The sequence below is a fragment of the Ascaphus truei genome, unplaced genomic scaffold (genome assembly GCF_040206685.1).
Source record: "Ascaphus truei isolate aAscTru1 unplaced genomic scaffold, aAscTru1.hap1 HAP1_SCAFFOLD_213, whole genome shotgun sequence".
NCBI lineage: Eukaryota > Metazoa > Chordata > Amphibia > Anura > Ascaphidae > Ascaphus > Ascaphus truei.
The window spans coordinates 56,196-67,434 of NW_027455043.1; positions in this window are offsets into that span (position 1 = coordinate 56,196).

Here is an 11,239-nt window from a genome sequence, read left to right on the forward strand (position 1 = left end):
ATGTTATCTGTGCTGGTGCTTCCCCCGGTGTGGATGTGTATTGGTATACACATCCACACCGGGGGAAGGAACAGCACAGATAACATTCCAAGAGACACTGTTTTTAAGTAATCCTTGCTTCATTCATTGTAACATCGCCGGAAGAAGAGATTAGTGTATCTCGAAAGCTCGCACAAATAAAAGCATTTCGTTAGCCACAGAACGGTATCATCTATTTATTTTTTGATTATATATATATATATATATATATATATCATTATTATATGATATAGCAGTGTACTATAAGCTAGTACTTTCTTACAACCCTGTATTTACATGTCCGATCCCTCACCACCGGGGTTTTAACATTCACTTTGAAAATAAATAACACACCAGAGTTTGATATATGATAAATACAATTTTATTATTTTTGTGTCTTGTTATAGTCTCCCTGAGAGGTAGTTATTCTGACCAATCTTCCTATTCATCCTACTGTAGTCTACAAACTATTGTGTATATCATATCTATTATAGGTTTTGACATTACATTTCATCAGGTTGAGTGCAATTTTCTGGGATCTATTATGATCTTCTTCGATTAGACATTGTATCTAAGTATTGTTCCTCCCAAATGCACCCGTTTGACGCAGTTATGCGCACAATATATTTGGTTTGAGCGGTGATTCCCCCCTTTTTTTTTATCTATGAGAGAGAGAGAGAAATAGAATGGGGGAGAGACAGCATTAGGAGGAGAGACAGACACATGGAGAGGGAGAGACAGACAGAGCATGGGGAGAGAGAGAGACAGAATATGGAAAGAGAGAGACAGCATGGGGAGAGCGCGAGAGACAGCAAGGGGAGAGCGAGAGATGGCATGGGGAGAGCGAGAGATGGCATGGGGAGAGGCAGGCACAGTATGGGTGGGATAGAGACAGACTGGAGAGAAGCAGACAGAAAGGAGAGAAGAATTGTAAGAGTACTGGAGGGATGGGGAGGGAGAGAATGGAGGGATGGGGGAGTGAAAAGTATGGGGGGAGAGAATGGAAGGGTTGGGGAGAGAGAGAATAGAGGGATGGGGTTGAGAGAGAGGCTGGAGGGATGAGGGGGGAGAGAGAGAGAGAGAAGAGGGATGGTAGGGAGAGTGGCTGGAGGGATGGGGTTAAGAGAGAGGATGGAGGGATGGGGGAGAGAGAATAGATGGATGGGGTTAAGAGAGAGGATGGAGGGATGGGGGAGAGAGAATAGAGTGATCGGGTTAAGAGAGAGGATGGAGGGATGGGGGAGAGAGAATGGAGGGATGGTTGGGAGTGAGAGGATGGAGGGATAGAGAATAGAGGGATGGTGGGGAGAGAGTGGCTGAAAGGATGGGGGAGAATAGAGGGATGGGGTTGAGAGAGGTTGGAGGGATGGGGGAGAGAGAATGGAGCGATGTGGGGAGAGAGAATGGAGGGATGGGGGAGAGAGAATTGAGGGATGGGGGAGGGTGACAGAATGGGGGGAGAGAGGGAATGGGGAAGCGAGAGAATGGAGGGATGGAGAGAGAGAGAGAATTGAGGGATGGGGGAGAGTAAGAGGATGGGGGGAGAGAGAATGGAGGGATGAAGATAGAGAGAGAATGGAGGGATGTGGGGAGAGAGAGAATGGAGGGATGGGGAGAGAGAGAATGGAGGGATGGGGGAGAGTGAGAGGATGGAGGGAGAGAGAGAATGGAGGGATGGGGAGAGAGAGAATGGAGGGATGGGGAGAGAGAGAATGGAGGGATAGGGGAGAGTGAGAGGATGGGGGGAGAGAGAGAATGGAGGGAATGGGGAAGCGAGAGAGAATGGAGGGATGGAGAGAGAGAGAGAGAATGGAGCGATGTGGGGAGAGAGAATGGAGGGATGGGGAGAGAATGAAGGGATGGGGGAGCGTGAGAGAATGGGGGGAGAGAGAGAATGGGGGAATAAATAACCCCTGCTGACCCTCCCCCACCGCCCCCTGACCGTGTCACCCGTAGTCAGGAGGGGAGAGATGCCAGGTAACCAATATGAGGTAAGAGGGGAGCCTGGCCCCCCGGTCATAGCACCCATATTACAGATGTTATCAAATCCCACAATGTTAAAGAAGTATATGCCAATGAAACCATTTAACTGGGAGATACAGGAGCCACAATTGAAGTCATTTAGTAGAAGCTTTTGCTTGAGTTGTGTAACACGCTGAGCTGGAGATGTACAGAGGAGGGAATAAGCAGGAAGCAGGTCAGCCGGTGAGCTCCGTAATCAGCATTACTTATATCTCCTAAACGTCGTCCCAACCATGTAATGCTGCTGAACAGCCTACACTTCATATACATGATATACTTAACCCTTTCTTTTCGCTCAACTCCAATCTAAATGATTTGTTAATTGGTTTGTAATTAGAGATATATTTGTAGCATAATCCCATGTATGTTCTTTTTACCTGTTAAATACCTTTTTGTGTAATGAAATATATTATAGATCAGAGGTGCTTCCTGTTGCACTTGTGCTGTTAGCAATAGATAAACCGGATAGAAAAGACACTACACATAGATTTGATTAAATAAAGCTTTATTTAATTTAAATAATTTATCTCTTTGCTGGTAGGGGTCTGCAACACATCACAGAGCGATATAGTAACACTGAGCAATGCATTGCAGAACCCTCCAGCAGCAAAGGGGTTAAGATCAATGCAGGTAGATCTCACTTCTAATTAATGCACAAAGGGCAGTTTGTTGCTGTGATCCAGAGGAAGGCGAAACATAACCCCTGCTGTGTTGTGGGGGAAACAAATTCCTTCCTGACCCCAGTAAATGGCGATCGGATCATCCCTGGATCAGTGTGCAGTGAGATCAGATGGAGCAGCACAGATCAGCGTTGTTATACACAGGGGCACACTCAGTATATAGAGTGGTGATGGGGCGATGGGGCCCCTGTGTATAATCATAGGGTGATGGGGCGCGTGTGCCCCTGTGTATAACTCACATGATCCCCCATCCTTCTGCATATCTATCACAGTCAGGGCCGCCGACAGTTGGGGTCAGCCAGGACAACTGTCCCGGGTCTGGGGAGGGCAAGGCCGGCCGGCACTGCAAGTTGAGCCTGAACCTCTGGCCAGACCCGGCGGCCGGTCCTCTCATGGCCAGGTCCTGGCTCTCCCTCAGCTATAGGCCTCTTCCTTCTCTGTCTCACGTTGAGCTTCCAACGCTGGTGCGCGACGGGCTTCTCTGATGTCAGCGCGCCGGAAGTAAGCTTGGCCCAGCTTCAGGCAGCAGAGGAAGGCTTGGCGTGCACGCCAGCATTGGTAGCATGTGGGACAGAGTGGAAGAGTTGGTGTGCCCGAGCATTAGATGCCGGCTCCGGGTGGGCACGCCTGTGCAGTAGGCGCCGGCTCTGGCTGGGGGTTCCTGCGCAGTAGGTGCCAGCTCAGGTTGGGTATGCCAGCGCAGTAGACCGTTCTCCGGCTGGGCGCGCCTGCGGCATCCGGCTGGGCGCGCCTACATAGAAGACGCTGGCTCTCCCCGGGCGCCCCAGCGCAGTCGGTTCTGGCTTGGGCACCTGCACAGTAGACGCCAGCTCCATCTGGGAGCACCTGCGCAGTAGACGTACCTGTGCAGTAGGCTCCAGCTGGGCAGGCCTGTGCAGTAGACCCCGACTTGGCATGCATGCGAGTAGATGCCGGCTCCGGCCAGGTGCGCCTGCGCAGTAGATGCTGACTCTGACTGAGGGAGATGGCACAGTAGGATCCGGCTGGGCGAGCCTGCGCAGTAGACGCTGGCTCGGGCCGGGCGCCCCAGCACAGTCAGCTCTGGATGGACATGCCTGCACAGTAGACGCCAGCTCCGGCGGGGTGCCACGATGTGCTCACCACAAACTAGACGGGACTGCGAGGCTGAGGTGGGGATTTGAGAAAACACAACCAATGCGAGGGCGCATCTTGATTGTAGATTGGTCAGGGTAGCCGGGTCGGGGTTGGAGAGGTACGGATCGTTGCGGGTAAGCCGAGGTCGGGGAGCCAGAGGTGCGGTGTCCAAGAGAAAAGCTGGGTTGGTACACAGGAGGTCACTGAAGCAGAGCAGGGAAAGGTAGCGAGAGACTGGAACAAGGCAAGGCACGAGGGAGGTGAACACAGGTAACTGGAACAATGCTCAGCCGCTGAGGGAATGGAGAACAGGGAATAAATAGGAGGACTCACCAATGGGAAGCAGGAAGGAGGAGACTGCAGCGAAAGGTACCAGGTGCAGGAGGCACATATGCTTTAGAGGAGGAGAGCGTGCGCCCATGAGTGGGGAAATGCACGCGACTGCGCGTGTGCAGAGCGTGTCTGTGGCAGGAGTGTAACGCTTGTGCTCCCACGCACAAGCAAAGACAAGGAGGGGGACCCAGTAGCGAGGTTGGGAAGCCGCATGAGACACGAGATAGGAGAACGTTGTCACGCAGCTGGGGAGCGGTGCACTTCATCACATGAGCATGCCGCGCGCGAGAGAAGCGTGGCGCGTCCGGAAGATAGGAGCCAGGCTGTGGCACAGCTGAACCAGCTGCACGTGCGAGCATGCTCTGTTAGCAGAGCGGAGCCGTGCGCACTCAGGCACCAGCGCAGGGTGTGGGATGCCACTGGTAAGAAGAGAAGGTAGAGCAGAGTCAAGAGCACAAGGTTAAAATGGTTGGTTGCTTCCTGGAGGATGTCAAGACTCCTTAAAGGCATAGTGCCAGTAACTGAAGAGAAAAGCAATACTAAATTCAAAGTAAGGGTTCTTTAGTTAAATGCTTTGGCCAAAGTATTGTAAGCCTGCTACCACGTCAAGGTAAACCCTAATCAGCAGGTCCTACACTACCCGCACGATAAACTAACCTTAGTAATAGAAAGAGGAAAGTCCCAGTCTTCCAGAAAAGCCCAAAGGAGGGCAAGTAGATAAAGTCCTTTTGTCAGGATGGAATGTGTAAGAGGTGTTTTCTACCCTCTACTGATGTCAATTTTTGATTAAATAAAGCTTTTTTCTTTTACTAATTGCACTTGGATTGTTTATGGAGAGCAGTGACCGCCCAGACTCTGTTTTTCCTTTTCTGCTTTTACCTTCGCCGGGTTCATGGTGAGCCCCTTGTTAGAGATAATATACCCCAGAAAAGTTGTGGACGCTTGATGGAAGAAGCACTTCTCCAGTTTCGCGTACAGATGATTCTTCCGAAGGCGGAGAAGTACCTGTCTGACATGAGAAACATGCTCCTGTTCAGACTTAGAAAAAATCAATATATCGTCCAAATACACGACCACAAACCGGTTGAGAAGATCCCTGAATACCTCGTTCACGAAGTCCTGGAAGACGTCCGGGGCATTACAGAGTTCAAAGGGCATGACGAGATACTTGTAGTGACCCTCACCAGTATTGAAGGCCGTCTTTCATTCATCGCCCTGGCAAATCCTTACCAAGTTGTAGGCCCCCTGGAGATCCAATTTAGTAAAGATATTGGCCCTCTGTAGGCAGTCGAAGAGTTCTGGAATCAGCGGCAGAGGATAACGGTTCTTAATGGTAATTTTATTAAGACCCCTATAGTCAATACATGGTCTTAGCGATCCGCCCTTTTTTCTTTACGAAGAAGAACCCTGCACCGGCTCAAGACGAGGATTTATGGATAAAGCCCTTTTGTAAATTTTCGTGAATATAGTCTCTCATGGCTTTCGTCTCCGTAAGTGACAGAGGATAGGACGCAACCATGGGGGGTATGGAGCCGGGCAATAAGTCAATTGGACAGTCAAATGGACGATGTGGCGGCAAGACCTCAGACCTGTCTTTGTCAAAAAACATCACAGAATTCAGCATAGAGCTCCGGCAGACTTGTCCCTACCTCCTTGGGAGTAGTGGCTCCAAAGATGCTGTTGGAAGAGACTGAACAGTTCCTGAGACAGAGCGGGCTCCATTGGACCAGATTTTTGCCTGCTGTCACGGTAGTGCTGCCCGCAGACCAGACCCATCCCTGTACTGTGGTGGGACATTAGTAACACGCACCCGCAGCAGAGGAAGCGTGTCCGGAGTGTGGTAGTTTGCGTAGAGAGGCCAGGAGACTTAGTATGGTATTTGTCATGCTGTGTCCACCACAAACTAGACGAGACCCTCGGTACTGAGGTGGGAAAAGACTAAACACCACCGACAGGCACAGGAATCTGATCTGGAGTGTGCGTAGTTGCTCGCGCCGGGTCAGGAGCAGGGAGGGTAGAGGAGTAGTGAATACTTGCCGAGTTAAGGGTAATAGAAGTATCGGAACGTTGGAGGTACTCGTCGCTGGGGTCGGTGCTGGAGAAGGTAGAATAGTTGAGGTCCAAGAGCCAAGTTCAGGTTGGAGAGTTATGGACGGTCAAGGATAGCCAAGGTCGGGGTTCCAGAGAAGCGGTGGTCCAAAGGCAAGCCAAGGTCGGTACACGGGAGATCAAACAAGACAAGGCAGGATATCTAGGAGACAAGAGAGGTAAGCACAGGAACAGGAAGCTTATGGTCAGCCAATGTGCCGGTGGTACTGCTGAGCCTAAATAGGTGAGACAGCCCAATGGGAGCAAGAGGCGGAACTGGGGCGTGTTCGTGCGGAGCCTGTGATAGGCTATGGTAAGGATGCCAGGTGAGAGTGCTGTCAATGGCCTCTAGTCCCACCGGGAACTTCTTGTGAACGAGCGAAATCTAGTTTCTCTCGGCAAAGCTTTGGTCGACAAAATTACCTCCAGAGCCGGAATTTATGAAGGCAACTGTGGACACTAGAAAACCCTCCCCAGAGAGGGTAACCGGGAGCAGAATCCTTGTGAGAGGCCTTATAGTGATAGGGGATAAGGAGAACGTCCCCAACGTGACCCCCCTGGACTGCCCTGGGGTTTTAGAACCCTCCGCCTTCTGTGGGGCATGAAGAGCCTGGTGCCACGGGCTGGCGCAGTACAGACACAGGCCAATGTCTCGTTAGTCGACAGCTTATAGCCTCCCAAGTGCATGGGTATGTGGCTCTGGGGGTGAAGAGGTTCTATTGTATGCTCCTGTGGAGGGGAGACTCCTGGGGCGAACAGTAGACATTGGGCTCTCTCAGACCCCCTCTCTTGCCGCGAATGCAGCCCGCGATCAATTCTTCGAGATCAGTCGGACGCTCCTGCGTGGTGAGTTTGTCCTTCAATGACTCAGAGAGGCCATGCCAGAAGGCGCCCGCCAGGGACTCGTCATTCTATCCTGTCTCTGCAGCCACGGTCCGAAACTCGAGGGCATACTTGGCGACCAACCGGGTTCCCTGGGCGATATGGAAAAGGGAAGATGCTTCCATCATCTTGCGTCCGGGCGTGTCGAACACTCTGCGGAACTCCCGAGTGAAGAGTCCGATGTCTTGAGTGAGGTCCGATCTCACATGTTCCCAGATGGGGGAGGCCAAGGCCAGGGCGTCGTCGGTGAGCAACGGAGTGAAATACGCCACTTTGGATTTAGGAAATGGGAAACGAGAAGGCGTAACCTCGAGCTGAATAAAACACTGGTTGAGGAACCCTCGGCAACCGTGCTGTTCCCCTGCATAACGGCGGGGCGTAGGAAGTCGAGGTTCAGCCGGCAATGACAGCGGGTCTGCCATGAGTCCAGTCATGGTAGGAACCAGGGAAGGGACCGCTCTGGTTGGAGTGGGTGCTTGTTCCGTAAGAAGGCGGAGGCTCTCCTGTAACATGAGCATGCGCCGGTCGTTGTGCTCGAGGTATTGTTCAAGTTTGGAAAATAGGTTGGAGTGCGTGCTCAAGACTCGCCCCACCTGTGCTCACCACTAACTAGACGGAACCGCGAGGCCAAGTGGGGGATTTAAGAAAACACAAACCCGAAGCCGCAAGGGCGCCTCTTGATTGTAGATTGGTCAGGGTAGCCGAGTCGGGGTTGGAGAAGTTACGGATCGCTGCGGGTACTTAGCCAAGGTCGTTGTTGGAGAGGTACTGTGACGCTCGTGCTGCCCGCAAACCTGACAGGAACCCGGTACTGAGGTGGAACGGAAGGATACCACGCACCCACAGCAGCGGTGGCGTGCCCGGAGTGTGGTATAGAGCGAAGCTGGACCGGGGGCAAGGAAGAGGGTTAGTCAGGTACTTGCCGAATCCAGAGTAGAAGAAGGTAGAGTGGTCGTGTTCGTAAGCCAAAGGTCTGGGAGTAGAGACAGCTGCGTAATCGAATGTCCGTTTGCCTGGTCGGAGGATTAGAGAAGACAGCGTAGTCGAATGTCCAATTGCCAAGTCTGAGGGGTAGAGAAGACAGCGTAGTCGAATGTCCGTTTGCCAAGTCCGAGGGGTAGAGAAAACAGCGTAGTCGAATGTCCGTTTGCCAAGGTCAAGATCCAGAGGAGGTTTGCAGACAATCCAAGGTCAGGAACTCAGGGGCTGAAAAAACAAGAGCTATCCCCCGAGTGCCGTGCACAAGCTGCACGGGTCCTTGCGCGCCCTTTAAGGCAGATGGGCTGACGCGCGTAACCCAGAAGAAGAGGAGAGGCAGTGTGGAAGATGCCCACGCCAGTGGGGAAATTACGGGGATCCGGAGCAGCGGCGGTGCCTGTTGTGGCAGCAGGTAAAGGAGCGCTGTGGCGGGTCGATCGTGACCCATGGACCCTTACAGTACCCCCCCCTCGAGGATCGAACTCCGGACGATCTTCCCAAGGTTTGTGGGGGAACTTTTGGTGAAAGCGTCTTAGTAAAGACGGAGTGTGGAGTTCAGGCCGTGAGACCCAAGAGCGTTCCTCAGGGCCATACCCCTTCCAGTGGACCAAGAACTGGACTTTGCCTCTAGAGATATGAGAGTCAATGATGAACCGGACTTCAAATTCTTGTTGTCCTTGTATAGTAACAGAAGGAGGTCTATGTGAGGAGTGGGAGGACTGAGCACTTTGGATGAACGGTCTCAAGAGGGAAACATGGAAGACGGGCGAGATCTTTATGGAGGAAGGAAGGAGAAGACGATAGGCCACATGGTTTAACTGTTGAAGGATAGAAAAGGGACCCAGGGACCTAGGAGATAACTTCAGAGTAGGCGTCTTCAATCTGATATTTTTTGAAGAGAGCCAAACCTTATCTCCAGGTATATACTTATGTTGCCTCCTGATGAAGACGATCTGCCTGTCTCTTCTGCCTCTGGGCCAAATCCCGTAATAACCCTTGAATCCTCTTCCATGATCCCTGAAGAGTGGCAATCATAGAATCGGCAGCAGGAACTCCTGAAGTGGGTGTGGGAATAGGGAGCTGATTAGGATGATATCCATAATTTATAAAGAACGGCGACTCCTGTGTGGATTCATTCCTGAGGGAGTTGATGGCGAATTCTGCCCATGGGACTAATTCTGCCCAATTATTCTTAGTCAGAAGAAAAACATCGTAAATATTGTTCCAGGGATTGATTCATGCGCTCGGTTTGGCCATTGGTTTGAGGGTGATACCCAGACGAAAAAAGAAGGGAAATACCTAGCCTCTGAGAAAAAGCGTGCCAACATTTCGAGACAAATTGAGTACCACGATCAGAAACAAAGGAAAGTGGAATACCATGGATACGAAAAATCTCTCTCAAAAAAATATCAGCCAGTGTGGCAGATTATGGTAACCCCTTGAGGGGAATAAAATGGGCCTGCTTGGAAAACCTGTCAATAAGCTACCTACCATACTTCTGACAAAGAAAGGAGTGAACACGGCAGTCTGCCACCTAAAGCACTTCTAGCCTTTGAAACCCTTAAAAGGACATTCTCCACCGCCCCCATCCTACGCCACCCAGATCTCAGACTTCCCTTTACTCTAGAGATTGACGCTTCGGATATCGGTGCTGGCGCCATCCTTTCTCAAAGGCAATCCCCCCAGGATAAGCTCCATCCCTGTGGGTTTTTCTCAAAAAAAAAAATTCTCCAGCAGAACAAAATTATGATGTCGGCAATAGAGAACTGGCCATCAAACTCACCCTACAGGAATGGAGACATGTCTTTGAAGGTACTGAAAACCCCATTTCAATCCTTACCGACCATAAAAACCTGTTGTATATAGAGAACGCATGCCGTCTAGGAGCCCGTCAGGCTCCGGTGGTCTCTTTTCTTTTCTAGGTTCAATTATTTGATCTTTTTCATCCCCTGATCGAAGAATCAAAAAGTGGATGCGCTCTAATGGCAATTCATGGTCGAAGACAAATCCCAGGAGGTTCCAGAGACGATTCTACCCTCCAAATATGTCATTTCGGCCAACTCTTTCAATGTCTTGAATAAGGTTCTGGCAGCACATGCTAATCTTTCCAGAGATCTCAAGGTGTCGAAGGGTCGTTTGTATGCTGCTCCACGCTTCCAAAGGAAGATACTAGAGTGGGGTCATTCATCCAAGTCCGCCGGTCATCCTGGTATCAAGAAGACTTCCGACCTCATCAAGCGAACCTTTTGGTGGCCCAGCATGCTGAGAGATACGGAAGAGTTTGTCAAATCCTGCCCAACTTGTGCCCAGGTCAAGACGTCTCGCAGAAAACCGACAGGTCTTTTACAGCCATTACCCATTCTGGAACGCCCATGGAGCCACCTTTCAATGGATTTTATTGGAGAACTTTCCACTTCTAGAGGGATGAACACTATCCTGGTGGTCGTGGATAGGTTTTCCCAGCAGGCCCATTTTATTCCCTCAAAGGGTTACCCAATTCTGCCACCTTGGCAGACGTCTTCGTCAAAGAGATTTTTCGCCTCCACGGGGTCCCACTGAACATTGTTTCCGACCGCGGCTCACAGTATATCTCTAAGTTCTGGCGAGCCTTCGCCCATAGTATGGACATCACCCTTCACTTTTCTTCAGGATACCACACTCAAACAAAAGGGCAGACCGAGAGAACAAACAAAACACTGAAGCAATACCTGCGCTGCTTTGTCTCCAATAGTCAGGATAATTGAGTGGACCTCCTCCCTTGGGCAGAGTTTGCACACAACTCTTTAAAGAACATTTCCACACAGGAATATCTGTTTTTTGTAAATTACGGCTTCCATCCAGTATGACTTCCGATTTCTTCAATCCCATCCGGGATCCCGGCAGCAGACGACCATATTAAAATCCTACCGGAATCTTGCAGGAAGATCCAAAAGGTACTGGCAAGAGGCGATTCGCAGACAAAAGGCACAAGCGGACCGTCACCGCTGAGAGGTGCCTGATTATAAGACAGGAGAATCTGAAAAAAACGGTTTATAAGGAACTCCTGGTGGAGGCCTCTCCTATCGGCCTCTCCTGCGCCATATCCATCGCCACAGGGCTCCAAGAACGTTCCTCCCTCTCTG